This window comes from Schistocerca americana, chromosome X (genome assembly GCF_021461395.2).
Source record: "Schistocerca americana isolate TAMUIC-IGC-003095 chromosome X, iqSchAmer2.1, whole genome shotgun sequence".
Lineage (NCBI taxonomy): Eukaryota > Metazoa > Arthropoda > Insecta > Orthoptera > Acrididae > Schistocerca > Schistocerca americana.
The window spans coordinates 92845434-92857767 of NC_060130.1; the positions used below are offsets into that span (position 1 = coordinate 92845434).

The 12334-nt window shown below is 43.5% G+C and overlaps 1 protein-coding gene across 8 annotated transcripts in view; it reads right to left on the bottom strand.

Annotated features, from left to right (window-relative positions):
• Nucleotides 1-12334, bottom strand: part of LOC124554686 (homeotic protein female sterile-like) — a 262983-nt gene that overhangs the window by 233421 nt on the left and 17228 nt on the right. The window lies entirely within an intron of this gene.

Here is a 12334-nt window from a genome sequence, read left to right on the forward strand (position 1 = left end):
TTATTCTATATGTTATAACCTTTCCCTGACAACCATTCCACATCTGCAAATAAAACCTTATTAAAAACAGCCCAGTCCAAGCTTCCAAGAAAAAATTAGTGAATGAGAAACAATGTACCTTGAAATATTACTTACTGAAGTCTTGTCAATAATCCTGAACACATTCTTATTGCGTACATGTACAACAAGGCAATGTGAAGTACATGAAATTAATACATTGTACAATTCCCACAACAAAGGCACTAAGAGTAGACTATTAATCTCATTAGATGTGTTCAATCATGCAAACCAAAGTGCTACAACTTGCATTCTGATAAAAACGAAGCTTCTGGTTGCAGTTCACACATTTACAAAGTGGAAAACATACGAAGTGAGAAAGTAAAACAGCAAGTAGAAATTGCTAAGGTTATTATACCCAAGCGTATGTTGAGAACACAGCTTTTCCCCTCATTAGAGCTCATAACTGTTACATGAGTGAGCAGATTCCAATTATTTTTCTTTGCACCTGGTTTGAGTAAAATACAACATCACCATTCCCCTAAGCTCCCATTAGGTACCAACAAAGGAATGGCTGGTTCCAAAGTATACAACTCTTATTTCCTTGTTTCTGGTAAGCTGTTGTGATCCACTTCTTGCAACAGCCAGCCAGGTAGCTTCATTCTGTCAACCACAACTACAGGGTGTCATACTCTACAGAGGCCCTGCAAACATGTAGTAATTCCACTGCAATTGCATTGTGTAATTTCTGACGTTTGATGTGCCAACAATGCACTCTGCAACGTGGTTTGACATAACAGCGTGTTTCTGCACGTCACTGTGGTTGGAGATCAGTGTTCAGTGACAAAGTGTGTCACACTCTGTCAAAAAGCATGTGCTTCTTGTAAAACAATATCCGATTACTGGTCCCATTAAGACATGTGTGTTGAACGGTTTGGTGACCAACATATACTGTCTAAATGCTGCGTACAAAAGATAGTGAACAAGATGGAGAGCAGTGGAACAGGGTTGGATCTTCACGACGGGGGCAGCCGCCATTGTCAGAAGAAAACTTGACTGATGTGAAATGATTGTTGGTCTCTCCTGCAAAGTCTGTTCAACATTTATCTAAGGAATTCTGAATGTCATGGAGCATGTCACAGAGCTACAAAGAAAGCTGCCATCTATCCATACGTATTTACAGTTGTTCAGGAACTGAATGTCAATGGCAAAGACAAATGCACAACATTTTGCTGTTGGTTTCAGCAATTTATTGCTTAGGCAATGGTCGAACAACCCCCGAATTAACAAAAGGTTGGCGTTTACTGTGCAATATCACAGCGTCGCTTCATCGGACTTTTTTTTTTTTTTGGGTCTACTGAGACACGTGCAGTTTACATCGAAACGTTTCGGGAATTTGCGAACCAGTTGGATGATGATGAACTCACCCTCAGCTGGTACCAACAGGATGGCATCACATCCCCCATGTCTCGAGTGATCATGGCTGAGGTCTGATTACTTTTCCCCAGCAGAGAGATTTTGAAAGGACCTTTTTTGTTGTGGTTTTAGGGCACAAAACTGCTATGGTCATTAGCGCCTGGTCTGTGGATTAGGTAAAAAAAACACGAAATGGAAATCAGCAGCAATGGGAACAAAAATCAAATACTGGGGAAACTAAAAAACAGATGGAAAGCTTAGAAAACCTATATGGGGGGGGGGGGTGTTGTTTTCCCCAAAAAAAGCTTCAAATGACCAACATTTCACTGACACTAATAAACTCGAGGATGTGATTGGCCGAGCACGTGTCATCTGCTAAAATGGAAGATGTATCGGGCGACAGCTGTAGATGGGCGTGTAGTGGAGTAAAATAGGGGCACTCAAGTAAAGGGTGTCCCACCAACACAGCTGAGAGCAGTGGGGACAAAGCAGGGGAGGATCACCACTTAAAAGATGTCAATGGCTAAAAAGACAGTGACCTGTCCGGAGTCTACTTAAAATTACCTCCTCCCAGCGACTAGTTCGGGAGGAAGAGGTCCAAGCACAAGGAAGAGCATTCACGCCCCACAATTTATTATTGGGAAGTGTGGACCAACGTGCGTGCCATAAAAGAGCAACACAACAACATAAAACACTCTGTTGATCAGCGAAGGGAACCATGCGAACATCAGGCTGAAGAAGAGAGACTGCAACCTTAGCCAATGTATTGGCCGCCTCGTTTCCACGGATACCAACATGTCCTGGGATCCAGAGGAATGCCACAGAGACACCCCTAAAGTGGAGCAAGCAGAGGCAGTCCTGAATCCGGTGGACCAGACAGCCGAGCAGAGTAGTAAACTACGCTTCCATAGTCCAATTTTGAGCACACTAAGGCGCAACATAGGCGGAGAAAAACCGCTTGGTCCACTCCCCGTGAGATACCATTCAGAACACAGAGGGTGTTGACGGATTGCAGACAATGAGCCAAAAGATAGGAAACGCGAGAGGACCAGCACAGTTTTCTGCCAAACGTAAGACCTAGGATGTCCGCGAAAGGAAGGTCAACATGGCCTAGATGTAGGGAAGGCAGAAGAAACTCCGTACGACCCCGAAAATTGACAGTAACAGTCTTACTAGGAGAAAAGCGGACGCCGGTTTTGATGCTTTGAGTGTGGAGGCGATCGAGACCTCTTTGAAGACGTCATTCAAGAAGTCTTGTCTGTTGAGAGTTGTAGTAAATCGCAAAATAGTCCACAAAGAGGGAGCCCGAGACATTGGGAAAGAGACAATCAATAATAGGATTTATGGCAATGGCAAACAGTACAACACTCAGCACGGAGCCCTGGGGTGCCCCGTTTTCTTGGGAGAAAGTAAGGGAGAGAGTAGTGTTCACCCGCACTTTAAATGTGTGCTTTGCCATAAATTCAGAAATAAAAAGGGGCAGCCAACCTCGAAACCGCCAAGAGAACAGTTTGCAGAGGATACCTGTCCTCCAACAGGTATTGTATGCTCTCGCCAGATCAAAAAAATATTGCTATCGTTTGGCGTTTCCTGAGAAAATTCTTCACTATATAAGTGGAGAGAGCAACAAGATGGTCATCTGCAGAACGATGCTTTCGGAAACCGCGTTGAGTAGGTGTTAAAAGGCTTCGGGACTCCAGGCACCAGGCTAAACGGCAATTCACCACACGCTCCAAAACCTTACATACACTACTCGTGAGAGAAATGGGGCAATAGCTAGACAGATGTTTGTCCTTTCCAGGTTTTGGAAAAGGAACGATGATAGCTTCCCGCCATCTTCTGGGAAATGTACTGTCGGTCCAAATTCGATTATAACGGTGAAGGAGGTAATGCAGACTGGTATGATAAATGCAGCAACACTTTGAAGTGGATACCATCTGGTCCTGGGGCAGAAGAGTGAGAAGAAGAAGAGTGTGTGTGTGTGTGTGTGTTGGAGTTTCTGCAAAGGAGAAAACGGTATTACAGCTTTTGGTATTTTGAGAGGAGAAAGCAAGAGGTTGCACTTCCGTTGCACGTTTCTTTGGGAGAAAGGCTGGCGGGTAATTTGAAGAGCTCAAAATCTCAGCAAAGTGTTGACCCAATGAGTTAGAAACTGTGATGGGTTCCACTAAGGTATCACGCACGACAGTGAGCCCAGAGATTGGGGAGAAACTAGGCCGCCAGATAACCATCGAATTCGACTCCAAGCTTCTGAGGAGGGAATGAAGGTGTTAAAAGAGCTAGCAAAGAAGCCCCAGCTTGCCTTCTTGCTATAGCGGATGATGCGACGGCATTGCGCACACAACTGCTTGTAGCGAATACAGTTGGCTAAAGTAGGATGATGGCAGAAAACGCGAAGAGCACATCGTTGCTCACGTGTTGCGTCACGGCACGCCTCATTCCACTATAGAACTGGGAGGTGCCGGGGCAAATCAGAGGTGGGAGTTATTGAACGTTCCGCGGCTGTAAGAATAACTTCTTTAACATGAGTTACCTGACCGTCAACGCTAGGGAAGTGTGGTCATTGAATGTCGCTAGAGGTGAAAAAAGTGTCCAATTGGTTTGGGCAAACTTTCAGCATCTTGGGCACATATATGGCAGTTGTGGCTGCAATCTAAGGACACATGGAAAATGTGTCACTCGAGAGTGTATCAGCAAGAGCGAACCATTCAAAGCGCTGAGGTAGCTGAACAGTACCGACCGAAAGGTCCGAACGAGAGAAACTCGTTGTGGAGGCAGACAAAAACGTAGGTTCCCCAGTGCTGAGGCAAACAAGATCCGCTTGGTGGAAATGTCAATCAATAGGGAGCCTCGCGAACAAGGACGCTGAGATCCCCAAAGTGGGTGGTGGGCATTGAATTCCCCAAAAAGCAAATAGGGGGGAGGGGGGGGGGGGCAGAATCTGACCAAGGAGATCAGCTCTTGCCATCAGTATGGACAATGGAATGTATACGGTACAAAGAGAGAAGGTGTACCCAGAAAGGGAAAGACTGACAGCAACAGCTTGGAAGGAACTGTTTAAGGGGATTGGGTGATAATGGACAGTATCATGGAGAAGAATCTTAAGCCCCTGTGTGTTGGAGTGCCATTAACAAAGGGGACTGACTGAAAATGAGGGAAAACAAAGCGATCGTGAGGACGCAGCTTTGTTTCCGGAACACAGAAGATTACCGGCAAGTAGGATCGTAAGAGGATCGACAATTCATCCCGATTCGCTTTAATGCTGAGAATGTTCCAATGGATAATTGACACAGGGTGGACGGAAAAGGGAAGAATCTTACCATGGTTGCTCTCAACTCAACAACTGCTGAGAGCCGGCGGCCGACAGCGTGGAACGGCATTCAGCCAAAGGCAGAAGATACTGATTCATAGGTTGTTCGGGGGCAGCTCCTGCCACCAGCAATCGGCCGGTGGATTGGCCGCCAGCAGTGCGCCTTGGCGACAGAAGACGGCTGAGGGCAGTTACCGCCAGGTGGCACTGTAGATGAGACACGTCGTGGCAGAGAAAGAGAGAAACTTTGCTTCTTATGAGCCTTCTTGGAAACAGGACGTTGAGATGAGGGAAGAATCGATGGTTGTGAAGTCAGGGTATGTAAAAAAACCTTCATGAGCAGGCTCTTTTTTCGAAGTCCGGGTGTCTGATTCTGGGGCTCGTGATTTAGCAGAAGCCGATGAAGGGTGAGCCATAGAGTGAGCTGGTGATAGTGGGGAGGATGAATGGGCGATCTTTGCACTGGCCAATCTGACAACCGTGGCACTAAAGGTGAGATCACAGATCTGCGTGGCTGCCTCCTTCGTAGGCCGAGGAGATGCAAGGACAGTGCTATATTTACCTCTAGGAGGCACAGTGGGCTTTCGACTGGCAAATAACTTACGAGCAGCAAATGTAGACACCTTTTCGTTCACTCTGATTTCCTCAGTAAGCCGTTCACCTTTGAAAATGAGGCAATCTCTAGAGGAAGCAGAGTGTACGGGTTGGAAACAAGTCCTTGTCAACCCTTTTCATGACTATGTACAGCCGTTATGCCCTGGTCAGACAGGTAGTTTTGAATTTCCTCATTGGACAATCCGTCGAGTGAGCGCGTATAAACCACCCCGCGTGATGAATTTAAAGTGCGGTGCACTTCCACCCGGACAGGGAAGGAGTGTAGCAGTGGAGTTCGCAGCAAGTTTTGTGTCTGGATGGCACCAACTGTTTCTAACAACAAGGTGCCGTTTCGTAATCGGGCACAAGACTTTACAGGACCTGCAATTGCTTTGACATCTTTCTGAATAATGAAAGGGTTGACTGTGGAGAAGTCTCGACCTTCGTCCGACGGAGAAACAAGGAACTGTGGCACTGATGGAAGAATTGTCCGTGGCTGAGACTCATTTAACTTTCGCTTGTAAGCAGAAATTGTAGACATAGAGGAAACTATTGCGGAAGTATCCCCCATGATTACCGGCATCTCCGATGGCGCGCTCCTTCCTTGTGGGGGCCCTCTCTGAGGGCACTCCTGACTTAGGTGATTGTTCACACCTCCCGAGAAACGGACGGAGGGACCAATCGGCACGTTCGTAAGGTACCAGCTCGGGAAATCACCCCTCTCTGGGCCTGGCCATTATCAGGGGGTACGTACGTGTCCTACTTGTCTACCTGGAGCGGGGAATTATGCGTTACCCTGTCAACGGCTAAGCGTGGGAACACGTGGGTCGGCCTTCAGACATGCACAGGGAGGAAAGAAAGAGAAAGGGAGGAACAAAGAAAAGAAGAGAGGTCTCAAACGCTGCAGTGGAGAAGAGGGTAAAGAGAAGAGGCATGGAAAAGAGAAGGCCAAAGGGAGGACAGAGACTTTCCAGCATAGAAAGCAAAGAAGAGAGACTGTCTTACAGTTACAAGTGTCCGTCTCCAGACATAGGCACAAAACATACTCCCATGGGGGAGAAGGGGAAGGGAAGAGGCAGAGGGGGGGGGGGGGAGGGGGGGTTGGGGAAGGATGTGGAAAAGGAAGGTATGCAGCCCGGAAAGGAAAGAGAGCCACACTAGCTCGGGGTCCTGTGCTCGTCACGCACGTATCCACAAAAGAGTTGTGGATCTCCAGGGGGTTCGAAAGGACTGTGGCCCCCCAAGGTCACCTGATAAAACACCACTTGACTTTTTGCTCTGGGGTGGCCTAAAAGCGCATGTCTACATGAGCACATCACACAACTTGGAAGATTTACGAGAGAAGATCATCTGTGAAATCGAAGCAGTGACACCAAAGGTTCTAGCAGCAACGTTCGAGAATCTGCAGTGTCATGTTCAACTGTGTTTGCAAGTTGAGGGCAGTCACTTCCAGCACCTTTTGTGATTCACCTTTATTTCCCCATGAACAAGATATGACATGTTTATTTCATTTCCTGATTTTTATGCAAAGCCTTTAGGCGTAATTTAAGCTAATGTACGTATGTATGTATGTATGTATGTATGTATGTACGTATGTATGTATGTCTTCTTTGGAGCTGGACACACTGTACAATGTAACATTAAGAAAAACCTGCTAGTTTTAACAAAAATATGTACAACTGGATTAGCTTTATACAAATCAGGTAAGAGTGTACTACCAACCAAGTACCTCTTCAAACTCTTCTTGGCGCATTCTTACATTAATCACAAAAGGAATAATTAAAATTAAGAGAAAAAGAATTTGTTTTTACCTGAACAGCACAGGTGGCCAATTGTAGTATCAAGTTATCAACCTAGTTATAGGAAAGTTCAGTTTAACAACTATAACTTTCAGTTTTGTGATTAACTTTGATATCAGAGGGCCACAGGGGCAAAGTACTAAATCTTCCATATTGAATTACACACATTAATTTAGATATTTGTTTTATGGGCACTAGGCTGTGGTCCACGGCATAATTCTCTAAGATTTTGCCTTCCAATGCTGGACACATGAGATACTTAAATGACTCACAATCTCAAACAATCCCAACAAGCCAAACCATTTATATGTATCCATGCAATAGTGTTCATTTGCATGTTCATGATGTCATCAGATCATTGCCTAGGATCATGGAGTCACACTGACTGATGTTATGGAGCTAGTAGTGGGTAAGAGTTTCAACTCTTTATTGTTGATTTTGTGTTTTTTAATTTCTATTGGTTCTCTGTACATACTAGTGTAGCAATGATTAGATCTTGCAGAAAATACAGTGTCAGAGAAATTGATTTGGTGGTTCCTTGGACCCAGTGCATAATCTGCTGCTGCTGCTGCTGCTAATGATTTTTTTCTGCCTTGCCCATGAGGTAACTGTTTCTGTTCCTTAAGGCATGTGCTAAGGCTTATTTTGTAGTTCCTATGTACACTTGACTGCAAGTGCAAGGGATTTAATATAATCCTGCTGTGGAAAGCGTAAATCCTTTCCTCTGTTCAAATATTCATGCATCTTTCTTTTTGGCTTGAGCACTGTACCAATACCGTGTTTTCTGAGTGCTCTGTTGATGCAATCTGTGACAGTTTTTACACACAGAAGGGAAACAGCCTTCAGTCGATTCCTTGGCAGCAGTCTGACACCACAAGCTAACCATTTTGTGCATACAGATAAAGCTTGTTTGAGATTGTAACTGTTTTGTGAATCGCTCAAGCCTATGAAAATGTCTACATTATTGGAAGACAAAACATCCGGCAGACAACTATACCACTGGTCCACAGCATAATGTCCATAAAACAAATACCAGCAATAATGCAAATACCAGCGATGAAAACCTGCATTCTATTGTAGTGTCATAGTGCTGATACTAAGTGTGTTGTGTAATGTTGCCGCAGCTGTCAGATTTAATTGTGCGCCAGCCAGTGACACCTTATGTAGCAGTAACACTGACAGTTTATTCTTTGATTTTTTCACTGCATACTTCTTGCATTATAATGTGTATAGAGTTACAGTTTCTAGTTTCCCAGTTACAAGACAGTGCTTAAAATTCAGGGACGAGTCTACTTTCAGGTATATCATCTCATAATATATTTATTACTCAAAGTTGTTATGTATTTGAGTATGTTTATTCTGATTAATAGTTTCTACATTTAACTGATCAAAAAAATTATGTTTCCAGCGCTACCACTTGGCCTAATAAAACCTGTGGAACTTAAGCTTTTACATTTTTCATGATTCTACACCATAAATTCATAGCCCCTATGAAAAACCCATAAAATCAATTATAAAAATTCCCCAATTTTACATTTCTTCCTTGTAAGGTTTACCTCAATTCTAAGTTCTTACTCGACGCCTCGCTTGACTTCGTCCCGTTTTCTTCCTGTTGACATTTGATGTGACTGAACAAGTTATAACTGGCACAAAAGGCAAAAGGTTCACAACATGGGTGGTGACAGAGTTAAGGGAATATTTAAGGCCATCATGGAGGGGGTAGATGTGAGAGAGGAAATGCGACTAGTGTTGCCAATACAACTTGCAACATTTAGCTTCACCACACTACTATACAACTACTGCTAAGTTGCAGTGGTACTGGGAAAACAAGACAGTCAACGCAAAGTATTCCGGACCGAGCCAATACATTACCGAGGGGCCCATACAGCACCTTTTCTTTCGAAACTTTTAACTCAGTCTCCTCTTTTTGCATGTATTTCCAATGTACTGTATTCAGCAACAATATCAAGAGTCAAGTATTTAAATTCAAACACAGTCTTGAAGCATACACTCAATTATCATTGAGGAAAGGGCGCCCATTTCCAGCTAGTGAACTCTTATTGTCTGGTTACTTGTTAAGTCACCAAATAGGCAGCGCAGCCACCACATCACACTAACACACACAAAATGAGCTCGCCTACTGGATATGAAGAGAGGGGGAGTGGCTCTTCAACGACTGGAATGCAGGTAGGGGTGAAAGCATTTTGTGAAGTGCTGAAAATATACTTTTCATGCAGATGGTGTGCTATGACAAAGATGTCACACGGAAATAGAAAAAGTTTTGCAATAGCACATTTTACAGACTTTCATGTTCAAATCCAACATAATACAGTGCTACAACTACATACACTACTCATGTATATACTTTGCACCACACACTGTAAATTGCAAAGACTGGCAGCAGTGATAGAGGGCATAAGCAGAACTGTAGCACCCGAGTTCGTTCGTTTGTTTGTTTTATCAGATTTACATTTTACACAGTGTACAGAAATTCAATGAGCCAACTTCTTAGAAACGTGAAACATCAATTGGGGACGCAAACTCATTTTTCCATGTGTGTGTTTCTCTGATCAAGACTAAAATAACAGTAACTGTGGTGAGCATATGAAGTGCCGCTCATAAGAAAAGCATCAGCCAATAACAGCAATGGTGACTAAATTTGTCACTTAGCAGATGTCCACATTTCTGCTTCTGGTTTAACCACATAGGTGCTGTGATATTTTTGGTGTAATTCAACATGTTCATCAATTTTTGCTTTTTTCTGGGCGAGGACAAAGGATGATCTCTCAAAACACGCATTTTGAATGTATATTCTGATCAGAGCATGTCAGAAAATAGCTCAATTACCTGATACCCAGAGATCAATTTCAATTTTTGGTGAGTTTTTACTTGATGTTACACATCTAATTTTTTAAAAAAACTGATGAAATCCATTACCACAAATTATTGTATAAACATTGTATTGAACATTTAATTTCCTTCACTTAGATTTTATACAAAGTATTGGAGAATATCGTGATTTTTAATCATATATGCCCCAAGTACGTGTGTTTTTACTCATATTTTAGGGGGTTTTAACATTTTCCTCAGTTTTGCATTTTTTAAGTCCGGACCACACGAAAACATAAAATAGGGGTTTCACTGCACATGCTACCAAAGGTCTGATAGCTCTAACTATATGTGCACTTGAGCAATTGGTGATCTCAGTGTGATTTTAACCCGATGAGAACTAAGCTGCAACCACAATTTGAAAATAAATAAACAAATTTTCACTAGATGCAAGACAAATCAGCTGTTTTAAGATCAGCCATGTGCTTACCTCCACTCTGGCCACATAATCCTATACTATGGTTTGTGCAAGTTGCAGTGGGTCTTTACAATGCCAGCATTATGGCTGATTCAGCAAAGTTTGCCCTTTTGCCCTAGTAGTGAGACAGCTAGATTACCACATCCCAAGGAAGTACCGGATGTCATAACTGTGCCACCGCCAGCAAATTCTTATGACAAGCTCAAAAGAGAACTAATTTGAAGAGTCACAGCCTTGCAGGAGGATACTGGAGATTGTATGCTGACCCAGTACCTTCAGCACTTAAGGAGCGAGGTGGATACTGGTACTGCTACATAATTTGCTGTGCACCATTTGAATCAGCCACCTACCACCAACAATCAAGGCAATAGCAGCATCCCAAATAGCGATTCCATTACCCGCCATTGCAGAGCTTGCACACAGAATTCAAAGATGCTATTACTCCTGCTCAGTTTAGCACAGTAACAGAGCCGTGCAGCAGCAATTGTGTGTGCTGATTGCAACTCTATAGCAGGACAGGCTTATTTATTGTGCACACAATTCAACTAGCTGTTGCCTCAAAGACGATACCATAGAAGACGAAGGAGCTGTTCACTGACTAACGTTATGTCTTCTAATGCAGAGCATTCCACGTGCTGGTACTGCCGCAAGTTCAGTGAGTAGGTGCAAAAGTGTACTGTGCTGTGTTCCTTCACATACACCAGCAGCAGTCTGCAACAGGCACAGCAAACTGCCTGTCCACATCACAGCACCAGTTTATCAGCAACAGGTTATTAGGCCAAAAATATCTGGTGGACACTGGTTCTGGTTTAACTATAATGCCACGAACATCAGCACAACACAGCAGACCACCAACGGCATTCTGTTTGTCAGCAGCTGACAACTCTTCCATATCGACAAATGGATTTGGATTTAGGACTGCATCACCCATTTGTCTGCATCTTCACTGCCACCAACATCTCTGAAGCAGTAATAGGTGCTGATCTTCTGGCTTGTTACCATCTCCTGGCAGAGGTGGTAAATGCTCAGATCATTGACAGTGTTAATAGCCTGACTGACAGGATTTTGTCGCAGTGCACAGTGCCAAGCTAACACAAACCAGTGACTGGAGTGCCCTGTTACAGAAATTCCCAGCTTTGACTAGACCTGCAGGCACTCCAAAACAAGTGCTACACACAATACTTCGCACCATATTAAAACTACTGATTGCCCAATGGCTATTGCTAAAGCCGCGTTTGACATCATGCTGAAAGAAGGCATTATCCGATCAAGTGTCACATGGCCATCCCCTTTACAGCTAGAAATGTAGAGTGCAAGTGTGCATGTGGAAATAATCATGCACTTAATGCCAAAATGGTGCTAAACTGCTGTGGGACTATATTTACACCTTGCATGATGCAACCATATTCAGTGTACTCAATTTTACTAAAGCCTACACACAGATCCCAGTAGCAGAGGAAGACATACAAAAAATGATGATTATCACTCCACTTGCATTATCAGAGTACATACATGACATTCGGCTTATGGTATGCTACTTAGATGTGGAAATGATATGTGACTCAGTTCTGCAAGGCCTGCCACTTTGCTTTGCTTACCTCAATGAAATTCTTATCTTTTCAGTCACTGAGAAGCAACATCAACATCTTACTGAAGTATTAAAGTCCTTAGATCAGTTAGTATGGTCTTGAACACAGTTAAATGTATGTTCAAGCAATCAGAGATTACTTTCCTTGGCCATCAGATATGTTCTGCAGGCTCCTTACCATGATTAGAAGAGGTTAAAGCCATCCTGCAAGTATCGAAGCCGAACACCATCAAAGAATTATGCCAATTCCTAAGAATGTTGAATTTCTATCGTCACCACCTACTAAGTTCAGCAGAACTACAGTAACCATTAACTGCAGCACT